The sequence below is a fragment of the Eleutherodactylus coqui genome, chromosome 4, assembly GCF_035609145.1.
Source record: "Eleutherodactylus coqui strain aEleCoq1 chromosome 4, aEleCoq1.hap1, whole genome shotgun sequence".
Lineage (NCBI taxonomy): Eukaryota > Metazoa > Chordata > Amphibia > Anura > Eleutherodactylidae > Eleutherodactylus > Eleutherodactylus coqui.
Window position 1 is genome coordinate 39,147,827 of NC_089840.1, and position 13,716 is coordinate 39,161,542.

General features: G+C 46.9%; 1 long non-coding RNA gene across 1 annotated transcript in view; it reads left to right on the forward strand.

The window, feature by feature from the left end:
* The first annotated feature begins 9,254 nt into the window (after positions 1–9,254).
* LOC136625256 (uncharacterized) overlaps positions 9,255–13,716 on the forward strand; it is a 40,306-nt gene continuing 35,844 nt past the window's right edge. The window contains exon 1 of the long non-coding RNA XR_010792527.1: positions 9,255–9,309. This is a non-coding gene — a long non-coding RNA (uncharacterized lncRNA). The remainder of the gene's footprint in view (positions 9,310–13,716) is intronic.

Here is a 13,716-nt window from a genome sequence, read left to right on the forward strand (position 1 = left end):
TCTTTATTGATTTCACATCCATTATATAAGTAAATGTCCGTCCTCGGCAGACAAAACATCCCAGTGGCCGATTAAATCAGAAGCATTGTTATCTAACACAATACTCAATATTGATCATACATCCTATACTTATGGCCGCCTGTAGACGGCCGGGTCGGATCCTGCTGAGAGAATTCTAGCAGCGGAACCCGACCCGCATGCCTGCAGGGACCAGTGCGGTGCTCACCTGCTCCCGCGGCTACGGCTCTGTGATGTGTCGGCGCATGCGCAGAGCAGAGCCGGCGGCCCAGGAGTGACATTTCTGTGCTGGCCTCTGCGGACAAATCTCGGCCATCTGCCTAGGATTGCGTTTTCTAATGCAATCCTATGGCAGCTTCCACAGGCGGAAATTCTGTGGGAAATCCCGTGAATCCGAACTTCGCCCATGGTTTCCCCAACATAGAGTAAGCCGCAGGGACATGTAATAGCATATACCACACATGTAGATTTACATGTGTAGTGCCCCTTTAGCTTAAACTTTTTCCCAGTTTGTGGATGAAATAACGTGTCGCCGCGTATGATATTATTGCAACACAGGCAATTTCCATATGGTACATTTTCACACCTGAGAGGTGTTAGGTGTGACTGTTCTAAAGGATCAGGAGTGGAGCTCTTGGCACATAGATCAACCATACTTTAGAACAGTCACACCTAACACCTCTCAGGTGTGGCAATATACCATATGGAGATTGTGTGTGTTGCAATAATATTATGCGCGGCGACATGATAGCGTTCCTGGAACGGCTGGCTCCCGGCACATAGGATCATGTGAATGAGATCTAAGCCAAAGAGTAAGATTCCCAACAACAGGACAGAAAGTAATCAATGAACCCTCTTGACGAGGTAACAGAAAGCAACGGTTTAACAGACACAATGGAGCCCAGAGGGTATAACAAAGGGTACAAAAAACTGCCTCAGCCCTTGGATCCCGCAGGGAGGTCATTCTGCATTAGGAAAAGGTATCAAGAATAGAAGGAGAGACGAGTGGAATGATAGGAAAAAAGAAAAAGTTGCGCAGAGGATGAGGAATGGGAGGACTGAGAACCCGCCTGCGAGGCGCATCGGTCTAAAGAACTGAACAGAATGGCAACCAGTGGTCAAGTTAAAAGAACTGATAGCAGGACTGATATAATCAACCCACGGGGACCAAACCATTGAAAATGTCTCCATTTTCTCCACCCTGATAGCTGTGAGCCTCTCATTAACCACATACCACCACATGCGTCTCTTGACTTCAGAGAAGTCCTGCATGGACTTGCACACAAAACACACAGTCCTTTGCGCGTCGCCCCCTGACCTATATCTGTAGACACTGCCATAATATTTCTAAGGCCTCCGCAGGCTTTTATTTTATTATTGGCGCATCTAATTAAAATATGTCTCACTAAACAACATTGCACTGAATTTTGTCCTACAGGGGGAGCTGCGCACAATTATCCCGGCAGCACGCGGTTATGAAAGCACTTTAAAGTTAAAAAAAAAACTTTGTTGCCCATAGCAACCAATCACAACGCAGCTTTCATTTCACCGTAGCGGTATCCACTGCAGTCAATGGTGAGCACGGAAGCAGCAGCACCGGACCGGCAGGGCGATGGAGCGGTGAGTATAACTTTATTGTTTTTAACCTTTTCCTGCCCTCTTCTCATTCTTATATATCTTGGAAAACTCTTTGAATTAAATGTTATTTCTATTATTAGGTGTTTTAGCTAATTATTTATTGACTGTTTTTCATACTAGTGAATTCATGTTCATACACGGCATTTCTTGGCACGTCCTATCAGTCATGTGTTTCACTATTTGGTTGTTAGGCACTATATATATATATATATATATATATATATACACACATACATACACACACACATTAGCTTAGATGATCATCAGGTTGCACTGCTTTATTTATTTTGTGCGTCATCACACATTTTCATTTGTTTTCACATTCTCACACTTACTCCATACACACCTTCTAGTTGGGGGATAATTGTTTATAAACAGTCACAAATGTTATATATATATATTTTTTTTATTTATTAATTTATTTTTTTTTACACACCATGATGCAGTGACTTCGCTTCTGCTGACACTACTTTGTTATTTTGTATTATTTTTTTATGTGGTTTTGTAAGATCAGGGTCTTTCGACATTACATTTTTGTGATTCAGCGCTGGTTCTGCTTTTGATTCTGTCCTTTATACAGAAAACTACATGGGTGCAGAGTCTAGATGGTGCCATGGGGTTTAGGCCGCCTGCAAACGGGCTGATTTGCATTGCGGAATCCGGAACGGGCGGCTGCCTCCCATATACCGCCCATAGTATGCTAGCTCAAAAGGCGATCTCCTCTACATGAGTGGAAATCGATTGCGATTTTGTGCTCGCAGAGGAGAAATCACAGCATGCTCTATTTCTGTGCGGATTCCACACCCGACAGCTTCCATTGAAGCCAGTGGAAGCCGTCCGATCCACGGCCCTTCCACAATGACATTGCGGTAAGATTGCGGACTCCGTGTCATCGCCTAGCGATGAAGTGGAAAAAACAGAATTAAAAAAAAAAATCTGTATGTAGTGGCCAGAAGTCTATGTTACTGGCCTTTCCATAAATGTCATACATGTAATGTCTTGTGTGGATGTGCAAACTAGTCTTGTCTCTTGTAATGTGTATTGCACAGCTGCCGCAAATGAGAGGTTAATGTCTGCATGAGACTGGGGGATGTCTGCAAATGTATCAATTTATGTCCTGTCATGTGGTATGCTAGAGACTGTAAATATAAGTGTCTGAGCAAAGTGAGAGTTCCATTTCTTCTGGGTTCCTGAGTAGTGCCAGCCACATGGGGTACCTTCAACCCTCATGTAGTGAAGAATGGAAGAAGAGGAACGGTTCCTGAGGGTCCATATACCAGTAACCGCGTAGGAGTGCGAGCCGGAGGAAAGAGAGAGAGCGTGAGAGCAGAGAGACAAGGTTAAGATCATTGTGCAGAGGTACTATAACCAAGAGTGTCTGTGGAGCGACCTCTACCCCTGTCCTCTGGAGATTTTCTCCATCCAGGAGCGGTTCCTGTCAGATAACTTGGCCTGCGGAATCGGTTTCCTCTGTGACCTTCGGTCTAATGTTTTACCTGCACGGCCGTCTTTTATAATTGTGCCTTGTACCAAGTAAGGTTTTGCCAGGTCCTGACTGTTCCCAAGACTGTTATATGAGTCTGCGGCTCATTTATTTACCATCGAGGGTTACTCCTGTGGGTAACGGAACGGAGACGTCACCCGTGACAATTTCGATGCCCGTTTGCATGTTTATTGGCCATCCCTCTCCTAGGAGTGTCCAGAAGAGGCCCAGCGCTGCTCTGGCCGAGACTACGCGTGTCCCTCTGGGAGGAAGCCTGGTAAATGCTGTCGTGACAAGCGTCCACTTTACCCTCCCCGCTCCTCAACGTATGCCCTGCATCCGGGGTCACCCTAGGGGACACTGCATGTACTGCGCATATCCGACAGCTTGCCGTGTGGATCATCCGCAGTACAGATAAAAAGACTTCAGAACAGCTACATGTGGAATCAGACGCTCCCGCGTGCAGCTGGCCTTAATATGGAAGAGAGACCTCCTTGGTCTTCTTCTCACATTGTTTCTCATCCTCTCCGTCTAATATACTGGACTGAAAAGCGCAGAGCTCTTTTGTGTCCAGTGTAATAGACTGGCAAGCATGGAAACTACTGTATGTGAGATGGGTAACTAAGCGGTATACGCCGCACATATTCTCCCCTATGGCACTGTCCAGGCTCTGTACCAATGCAATTTTCTGCATGGGAGGATAGAATCCAGGATGTATCCAGTCCTACATCGCAAAAACGCAATGTGAAACTACCCTTAGCCTGCATTCACACGTTCAAAAAAAGTGCGTGATGCTTAATCTGCGTGAAAATGCAGAATTATGAAACCCATGCTTTTCAATTACTTCATTCACATGTTTTCTCTCATATGATGTTGCGAGACTTAAAAAAAATAAATAAATAAATCGCTGTTTCCATATGGAGACTCATTTTATCGCATCGCAACGCACGAACTTGCGATATTTGTGAGATGCATTTTTAACATTAGAAACTGGTATTGTCTATCGCACGGGAAATTTGCAAGCGGCAGCGATGCGATGCTCAATGTTATTCCAGGAAAAAGCATCGCTGACGCTGATACATCTCATGAGCACATATGTGATATTGGCACAATTCTCTCACGGCAATATCACGCTCTCCAGTGTAACACCTGCTCGTCTGAGCACTCACTAAACAGAGTCCGGCCCTGACTACTCACTGGAAAACAAACGTTTGCGGCACACAGTCAGTCCGGTCCTCAGACCTGCGGAGGTCTCAGCACACACCTCTCCTAGGTGTGGAGGTTAGGGGCGTCTCCCTGTAAACCTCAGGTCTTCTCAGCCACCCACTGGGCTAGCCGGGCTCCTAGCTCCACTGAGCCGTCTCTCTGGCTCTCAGCCAGACACTCTCTGTCAAGCCCTGCAGGCCCAGGTTTTTATGAGGCCTGTTACCAGCCTCACCTGGTACGTGGGAGTGGCCATCCCACCCTTCACTTTGACCACTCCAGGAAAAGCCGGCCCGGACTATGCGGCTTGGAGCCACTTACAAACTACACCATGTCAGTAACTTAGTGTTAGGGTGCATTCACACGAACGTATATCGGCTCGGTTTTCACACCGAGCCGAAATACGTGGTCCTCATGTGCAGGGGGGGGGGAGAATGGAAGAGCCAGGAGCAGGAACTGAGCCCCGCCTCCTCTCCGCCCCTCTGCACTATTTGCAATGAAAGGAGGCGGGGCTAAGTTCAGAGAATAAGCCCCGCCCCTGTCCCACCTCTCCCCATTGCAAATAGTGCAGAGGGGCGGAGAGGGGGCGGGGCTCAGTTCCTGCTCCAGGCTCTTCCATCCCCCCCCTGCACACGAGGACCACGTATTTTGGCTCGGCGTTCAAAATGAGCCGATATACGTTTGTGTGAATGCACCCTAACTGACACACAAATGCTGGCTTCCTCCACCGAGCCCAGGCCACTCGGTGGCACGTATCCGCCCTCCAGCACTTTGTCAGTCACTGTCTCACAGATTATATTCCATTTTAGGTTAAGAAGAGAAAGATACTCTTATTGCCTCCCCCTCTTCCCCTACCTGTCTGTTCTATACACCCAGGGCTGTTTGGGTGTAGTTGCACTTATCTTATACAAAATGGACAGCGGTGTTTATTTCTGTTCTCCAGGTCTCGGCTGGTCCTGGTGGATGTGTACTGAATTGTATGGTCTATATACTTAATCCCTTAAGGATTAAGCCTGTTTGTGCCTTAGTGACGGAGCCAAATTTTGGAAATCCGACATGTGTCACTTACACATAGAACAATCCATAAAGGTTCTGCATATCCAAGTGATTCTGACATTGTTTTTTCGCCACATATTGTACTTCAGGTAGGGGGTAAAAATAGACCGGTAGAATTTGTGTATATTTATTAAAAGTGTTAAAATTTTGAAAAAGTTTTTAATTTTTCAAATTTTCAACTGTAATATCTCAAATATTGCAAACATACTGTACAAATGTTTTGATGAGGTATATATTTCCATCCGTTTACTTTATTCTGGATGCACATTTGAAAAACTTTAGTTTTTTTTTCACCATTTAGGAGGCCTACAAATGTAACATTATTTATCAACATTTTGAGGGCTTATTCAGACGTCCGTATATCGGCCGGGTTTTTACGCCCGGCCAATATACAGTGTCCCTCTCTGCAGGGGGAGGATGCTAGAAGGGCCGAGAGCATTGCACTGAGCTCCCGCCCCCTTTCCACCCCTCGCCACTATTTGCAATAGGAGGGGGCGGGACTGGGTAGAGCCAAGTTCTATAACTTAGCTCCGCCCCCATCCTGCCCCCTACGATTGCATAGTGGCGAGGGGCAGGAGCTCAGTGCACTGCTCAGGGCTCTTCCAGCATCCTCTCCCTTCAGCAGGGACACCGTATATCAGCCGGGCATAAAAACCCGGCCGATATACAGACGACTGAATAAGCCCTATGGAACGCTTTGTTTTCCTACACCAAGCCAAGATTGCAAAGGCTCAGAGGTGTCAAAATGATAGATACCCCCACAAGTGACCCCATTTTAAAAACACCACCACTTAATGTATTCACTGAGGGGTGTCAGGAGTGTTTTGACCCAACAGTTTTTTTTCAGGAATTAATGCAATTTAGAGGAGAAAAAATAAAGTTTCATTTTTTTGCAAATATACCATTTCAAAGACATATTTTTTTCCATAGTGCACATAACAATGAGAATTTACACCCCAAAATGGATACCCCTGTTTATCCTGTGTTCAGAATCATACCTAATTGTGGCACTGCACTGCGAGACTTTACCTTTACTCTCGCAGCGCATTGGAGAAAAAAAACGCCAGTGGGTGTCCACCCTTAATGGGTTGGTTTAAAGCGGATTGTTGATTTGGATCCATTTGTGGTAGGGGGATTCCATCTAGGAAAGACTGTGGCGCTAATGGGTGTCTCTGTGGTTTATATTTATAGAGAGAACTGCAGAAATCTCAAAATGTCTGCACAATTGTGCTGGGGTTTGAGGTGCAGTTCCCATCGCCGAACCGCATTGAGTAGACTGTGTTAAGTCTCTCTCTTTGCCTAAGCTTTGCAGCCAGCAACTTGTCGGATTTATTAGCCAATCTGTAGTAACGGGCTTTTGTCCACTCATGTATGCCTTATGGGCTAGCCAAACCCATACTGGTTGAGAGTCGGGGGTAACATTAGTGTCCAGGTAGATTTTGAGTTGATCATTTATTTGGTAGAGGGATGCTGGGTTCTTAAGAAGGGCTTCATTGAGTCTCTATTTCATCGAGTGTGTGATTAGTGGTCCAGGAAGTGCGACATAACCATATCATGGTCTGACCAGGCGCATGGGATATGACGGACTTGAGCCAGAGTTGGTAGAATCGATGTGGACACGAGGGTCCACTCTATGCGTGAGTACCGTTTATGGGGCGGAGAGAAGAATGTGTATCCTTCTTTTGCTCCCTGAATCTCCCTCCACACATCCGCTATTGCCAGATACACCATTGTAGCCCTTAAGGAGGCTCTTTGCGCTGGACTTAGTCTATCCGCGCCCGAGAGGGGAACTGTACCATGTTAAAATCTCCCACCCAATAGATATGGGAATCTGGATTGTTTCAGAGTTTGTTGGCCACTATAGAGAAAAGTTTATGTGGATTTGTGGTAGGGGCATAGGAGTTTACTATAGTTATTTTATTGTCATAATGGAAACCCTGCAGGATAAGGAATCTGCCCTGTGGATCAGCATCCACATGGGTGATCATCAAGGGGAAGGAGAGGGTATGAGGGTAGTAACTCCTTGATATTTCTTGGGGGTGGTTGAAGAATATGTTTTAGAGTACTGGGGGTGAAAAAACTTTGGCGCGGATGTGGTGGAGAAGTGAGTCTCCAGTAGGCAAATAATGTCTGGTTTCGGTTTTAAATAGTGGGACAGAGCTTTGCATCTCTTTAGAGTCCATCCTGAAGCTAGAAATGGCTAGAAAAAAAAGGTTAGGAGCCAGATCAATACCACAAATTGTAAACTTTAACATTGTACAGTATCGGTCAAGCTGAGTGTCTTGCTTGTTCCGAGGGCAACCTAGTATAGAGATCAAGACATTCCGAATCTATTAGGGCATCATTTGAAGAACTAATCACAGGTGAACCGGGGCAAAGTGCATTGTCTTTAATGCTTGGGGGGTCAGAAAAGTGTATTGTAGAGTCTCATAATTCCATAATTACGGCCCCTTCCTCATAGTTGTGTGGGGTTCCACATTACTGGGGAGGTTGCTCTCGGCGTGAGGTTCTGGTTGTTGACCAGGTCCTTGTCGACCGCTAGGCTCTGGGTGTCATGACATTTGGGGTATCAAAAGGAATTTTCTCTTCCTCCAGAGCACATCTTCCTTCCTCTTGGGTTTGAAAATTGTATGCTTGTTGGTTGATTTTCATGTTCAATGCGAAGGGGAAGTTCCATCTATAGCGGATGTTGGCTCTTTGCAAAGCCTGCATGAGGGTTCACAAGCTTCTTCTTTTAGCCAGGGTGATTGGAGCAATATCCGCATAAATCTGGACAGACATCGGGACCCCCAGAAGAACGGCTAGTTTTCTTGCTGCTGCCAATATCTGGTCGCGCATCTCACCATAGTGGAGTTTGAGTACAATGTCTCTAGGTAGATCTGGGTTGTTGGGTCTACTCAGAGCTCGGTAAATACAGATGATATGCAAGTTTTTTTATGAGACTTGTGGTAGCAGAGCAGAGAACAGATTGTTTGCAGCTTCGCAGAGGTTGGTAACTGCTCTTGGCAAGTCTCTGATTCGGATGTTAGCTCGTCTGCTTCTATTTTCCAAGTCTTCACATTTTAATTCCAGAGCTTCTATCTGCTCAGAGAAATCCGCACCCTTAGATCGTTCTTGATCCAGGGCATCTACGATGTCATCTGTCTTGTGCTCCAGTTCTGCGGTGCGTTGTCCTAGGTTGTGTATCTGACCCTTGATGTCTCGCAAAGCCGATTGCAGTTCTGCTTTAAATAGCTGTTGTATACAGAGAAAGAGCGCCGTATCAGGGGCAGAGAGTAGGGAGTCATCTGATGTTGATGGTGGTGGGGCAGATTGATCTCCTAGTATCGGCGACGTTGGGTTGTCCATGTCCTCGTCTTGCTTCTGTGGCCTCTCCGGTTCAGAGGGAGTAGGTTGAGAGCTTGAGAATAGTTCTGAAAGTGTGCTCTGGGATGTAGAAGGTCGTGATTTGCCCTGCTTGCTATTTTTCTTTGACATAGTGGGGTGACATCAGTCAGGCTTCCACTGAAATGACCAGGATGGGAGTGGAGCACAGATCACGGATGAGAGTAAAACATTGTGTCCGTGTATGCGCCCCTCCGGCTTGGTGGGGGGACCTAGTAGGTCTGCTGCATAGGTCTAGGGGATCGGTCAGAAAGCACGGTTTTTTTTAGCAGGGTTCCGCTAATGGTGTGCTTTTTCCGAGACCCTGTTGGCGCACTGTACAGGAGCTATAGGTTGTATAGAATTATCAGAGTGATAGCTGCAGTTCCATGTTTTGCCACTAGGTGTCAGCAGAGCTTGGGAAAAATTTTGCTGCTGTAGTTTCCTGTATTGCCGCTAGATGGCAGCGGTGTCTTGAAGAGAGAAAGTGCGGGATTTCTGACAATCCCTTTGGCCCCAGGGCAGGGGAGAGCACAGCTGTTTTTGAGGTGAGTACTTAAACTGACCCCTCTTTACAGCTCTTTCCTCCCCTTTCTCCCTGCTTTAAATCTAGATTAGGTTTAGGAGGGGGATGTGGGACATTTGCAGGACTCACCCCCTCAGGCACTGTAACGGACTGTTGCAGCTGGATTCCTTGCCGCGCTGTGTTGTCCTTTGTTGTAGCGTGGGTGTTACCATGAGGCTGGTCAGGGACCCCGGGTGGCAGTGGCGCAGCTCGCCGTGGCATTCTGGGATGGTGTTGTGCCCACGTTCGGGTCGGCAAGCGGTGGCGCCGTGCTCCGGGGGGCGGGCGCGGCATGTGGCGCACGAGCGTACCTGCTATGAGAGGAGCGCGCGCTCTATCTCTGTGAGTTATAGTGGCTGGCTGGGAGCTCCGGTCAGCCGGCTTGATTGTTCCCCACCCAAGGGGTGGAGACTCCTGACTATAGTCTGGCAGCTGCTGATAGCAGTTGCCAGTTATTGGTTCCATTCCCTGTGTGTTTGACGGCTGTCCTGCTCCAGTGGAGGTTACACAGGTCTGCCTGTGTTCTGTGGTTTCCTGTCGTGTTGGTTTATTCCATCTGCCTAGCCTGTCAGTACTAGTAAGTTGTCATCTGCATAGGTACGGCAGTTCCTTCCTGTCCTGCCACTAGGCAGCGTAGGGTCAGTGTTGGCGGTCTGGACCTGTCCACCTTTGGGGCTACCTCCAGGAAGGGACATTGGCGTGGGTTAGGTTCAGGGAGTTCCGCACCATGCGTACCTGTGCACACTACTAGTACTGTAACATAATAAGCGTCTGAAAAATTTTTTTCCTGCGGTTTATTGTGGTGGGATTCACGGTGTGAATAGAGTCCTACAATACGATTACTGGTCAAATTCGTGACCTGGCTGGGATAGTTCAGGACCTGTCAGGCGTCTCAGCCATCATGAGCAGCGGTTGGTTGTGCCCGCTAATCCAGTACCTGAACCTAAATGCCTGTTACCCGAGGTGTTCTTGGGGGACCGGAAAAAATTCTTTGTCTTCCGGGAGGCTTGCAAGTAGTTTTTTTGCTTGCGGCCTCGTTCCTCTGGGTCCGAGCCCCAACGGGTGGGGATTGTTATGCCTTTGCTCAGAAAAGGGCCTCAGTCATGGGCCTATTCTTTACCGTCTGATTCTGCTTGTCTGCAGTCGGTAGACTCTGTTTTTCATTGAGCTCGGGAATATTTTTGATAAACTCGATCGTGCAAGTTACACAGTCAGTAAGTTGTTGGCCCTACGCTAGGGGCGCCAGTTGGCAGAAGAATATTGCTCTAGTTTCAGGCAGTATTCAGGTGAATCTGCATGGAATGACTGTGCACTCAAAGATTTATTTTTGGTAGGCCTGTCTGACACAGTAAAAGATCTATTGCTGTCCCATCTGTCACCCTCTACTTTGAATCAGGCTGGAGAAGGCCTATTTTTTGTTGAAAAGAAAGATGGGTCTTTGCAGCCTTGTGTTGACTATTGGGCTTTAAACAAGATCCCCATAAACAGTCAGCGCTCGCTCCCTCTGATCCCGGATCTGTTGAATCAGGTCGTGGGGGCACGCTGGTTCTCTAAGCTTGACCTTCGGGGGCTCTTATAATCTTATACGTATTAAGTCTGGTGACGAGTGAAAGACCGCATTCAACACCCCGTTGGGGCACTTCGAGTGTCTGGTTATGCCCTTCGGGTTATTCAACGCCCCTGTGGTTTTTCAGGGGTTTATGAACGCGGTCTTCCACGATTATCTAGGGGTTTTTATGGTTGTCTATTTGGACGACATTTTGGTGTACTTGTCGAATTGGGACACGCATGTCAGACATCTCTATTTAGTGTTAGAGCGGCTACGGGAGTACCAATTGTATGTTAAATTGGAGAAGTGCTCATTCGGGGTCAAACGCATATCATTCATTGGGTATATCATTACTCCAACTGATGTGTGTATGAAGTCAGACAAGGTGGTGGCAATCACACAATGGGCTAAACCAGATAATTTGAAGGCTCTTCAGCGCTTTCTTGGCTTTGCCAACTTTTACAGAAAATTTATCAGAAATTTTTCAGTGATTGCACAACTGCTGATTGATCTCACTCATGGTCTCCGGAAGCTTCAGAGGCATTTGAGCAACTTAAAAGGGTTTTTTCCACCCCGTTGGTACTTGCTCAGCCGGACCCTCACAAGCCCTTTTTCGTGGAGGTAGACTCTTCGGAGGTTGGGGTTGGGTGCAGTCCTCTCCCAGGTATTGGTGGGCCGTTCAGGGTATAGTCCATGTGCCTTCTTTTCCCGTAAATTTAGTAGCGCCGAGCGCAACTACGATGTTGTGAACAGGGAACTGTTGGCAATCAAATGGGCATTTGAGGAATGGTGTCATCTTCTGGATGGGGCTCGAGACCAGGTGACAGTCTTCACTGATCACAACAACTTAGTGTATCTTGAAAATGCTAAGCATTTCAATGCGTGGCAAGCCAGGTGGGCACTTTTCTTCTCAAGATTCAATTATACAGTCACGTTCCTACCGGAAATACAAATGTGAAAGCTGACTCCCTCTCCCGCAGTTTCGGGACTCTGGAGGTTAAGGACTCTTCTCCGGAAGGCATCCTCCCACCCGGTGTCGTGGTGGCAGCCCTGACACGGAACCTTCCGGCTCAGCTTCAGGAATATCAACAAGAAGCTCCCCAGGGGTTCCGGCAGGGAAGTTATTTGTACTGATGTCTCTGCGGTTGTTGGTTCTGGAAGAGTCTCATCCCTCCCTTTTTGCCCGGCATGCGGGGCTCCAGGGGACTCTTGAGCTATGTTTCCATTTCTACTGGTGGCCTGGCATGGCACGGGAGGTCCGGGAATTTGTAAATCGGTGTTCAGCTTGTGCACGGTGTAAGAGTCGCCGGAAGAGCCCTGAGGGACCGTTAATGCCATTGTCAGTACCTGGTAGGCCATATTCTAATGTGTTCATGGATTTTGTCACTGACCTGGCTCTGTTACAAGGTTGTTCCACCATTTTGGTAGTTGTCGACAGGTTCTCGAAAATGGCCCATTTCGTTGCTGTGAAAAAATTACCGTCTGCCGCTAAATTAGTGAAGATTTTCATTAGAGAAATTATAAGATTGCACGGAATAACAGGTAATATAGTTTCAAATCCGGGGGGTGCAATTCGTGGCCCAATTTTCGAGGGCCTTCTGCAAAAACATGGGAACATCTCTGTCTTCCTCATGAGCATTTCATACGCAGACGAATGGGCAAACAGAACGTAACAATCAAGACCTAGTACAATACTTGCATCTTTTTGTGGGCGAGAGGGCCAGTCGGTGGGTAGAGTTTTAACCTTTGGCTGAATTTGCCATGAATAATCGTATCAGTTCTGCGACGTGTGTTTGGTCGGCATCCCTGGTTCCTCACTTTCATTCCAGTACCTACAGTTTGTCCCACTGTTGATGTTGCTACTAGTGAGTTGTGGGAGGTCTGGAATGGTGTGCACAAGAATCTGGAGGAAGCAAGTGGTCGTATGCAACTACATAGTTGTAAAAGGTCCACTGTTCTGAGCCATTTGCAGTCAGTCAGAAGGTTTATCTGTCCACGAAGAAATTAAAATTGAAGCTCCCCTCGGCAAAGCTTGCGCCTCGTTTTATCGGTATTTGCCATAACGCGAGTCATTAATCCTCTAGCTTATGAGTTGGATTTACCGGGTTCTTGGAGGGTGCATAGGGTGTTTAATAAATCCCTTTAGAAGTTGTTTATCCCTCCTTTTGGCAGCGGAGAAATAGCTATTTTAAGCCAAACACAGTGTTTTGGGGTTTTTTTTTGCGGACCTCGAGCCCCGTGCGTCTTCCCGGCTCTGCAGCTGGCCACGCCGCCAGAGCATATTCTTTTTAAACATGTTATGCCAATGCAGATGGTACAATACATTGGCAGCACATTTAATAGAAAGCTACTTTGCTACAAGTCAATGTCAGGCCTTTTAAAGAGATTCTGTAATGAGGTTCATGCTGCCCAAACCACAGGCATTATGTTATAGAACCCGCACCATGTTATAGAGCCGTAGGAGCTCAGCAGATAGATATGGAGTTTTATGGGGAAAGATTCTGAATATCTTGTGTTTTTATTCATTTATATCTCTGCACATTCTAAGCTGAGCAGTCCAATGGGCGGCCCTATCAGTGATTGACAGCTACTTCTCTGTATGTACAGTGACACATGGATAGTTGTCAATCAATGATAGCTCCGCCCACTGGACTGTTCAGCTCAGAATGTGCAGAGATATAAATAAGTAAAATATTTAGTTTTATGGGGAAAGATTCCATATAACTTGTATCAGTCTGCTCAGCTCCTCCTGCTCTAAAACATCATGCCTGCAGTTTGCACAAGCCTTGTAACAATGCCTGGGAATATAAGACAGAGTCTTCTCCAAAAGAGAGGATAATA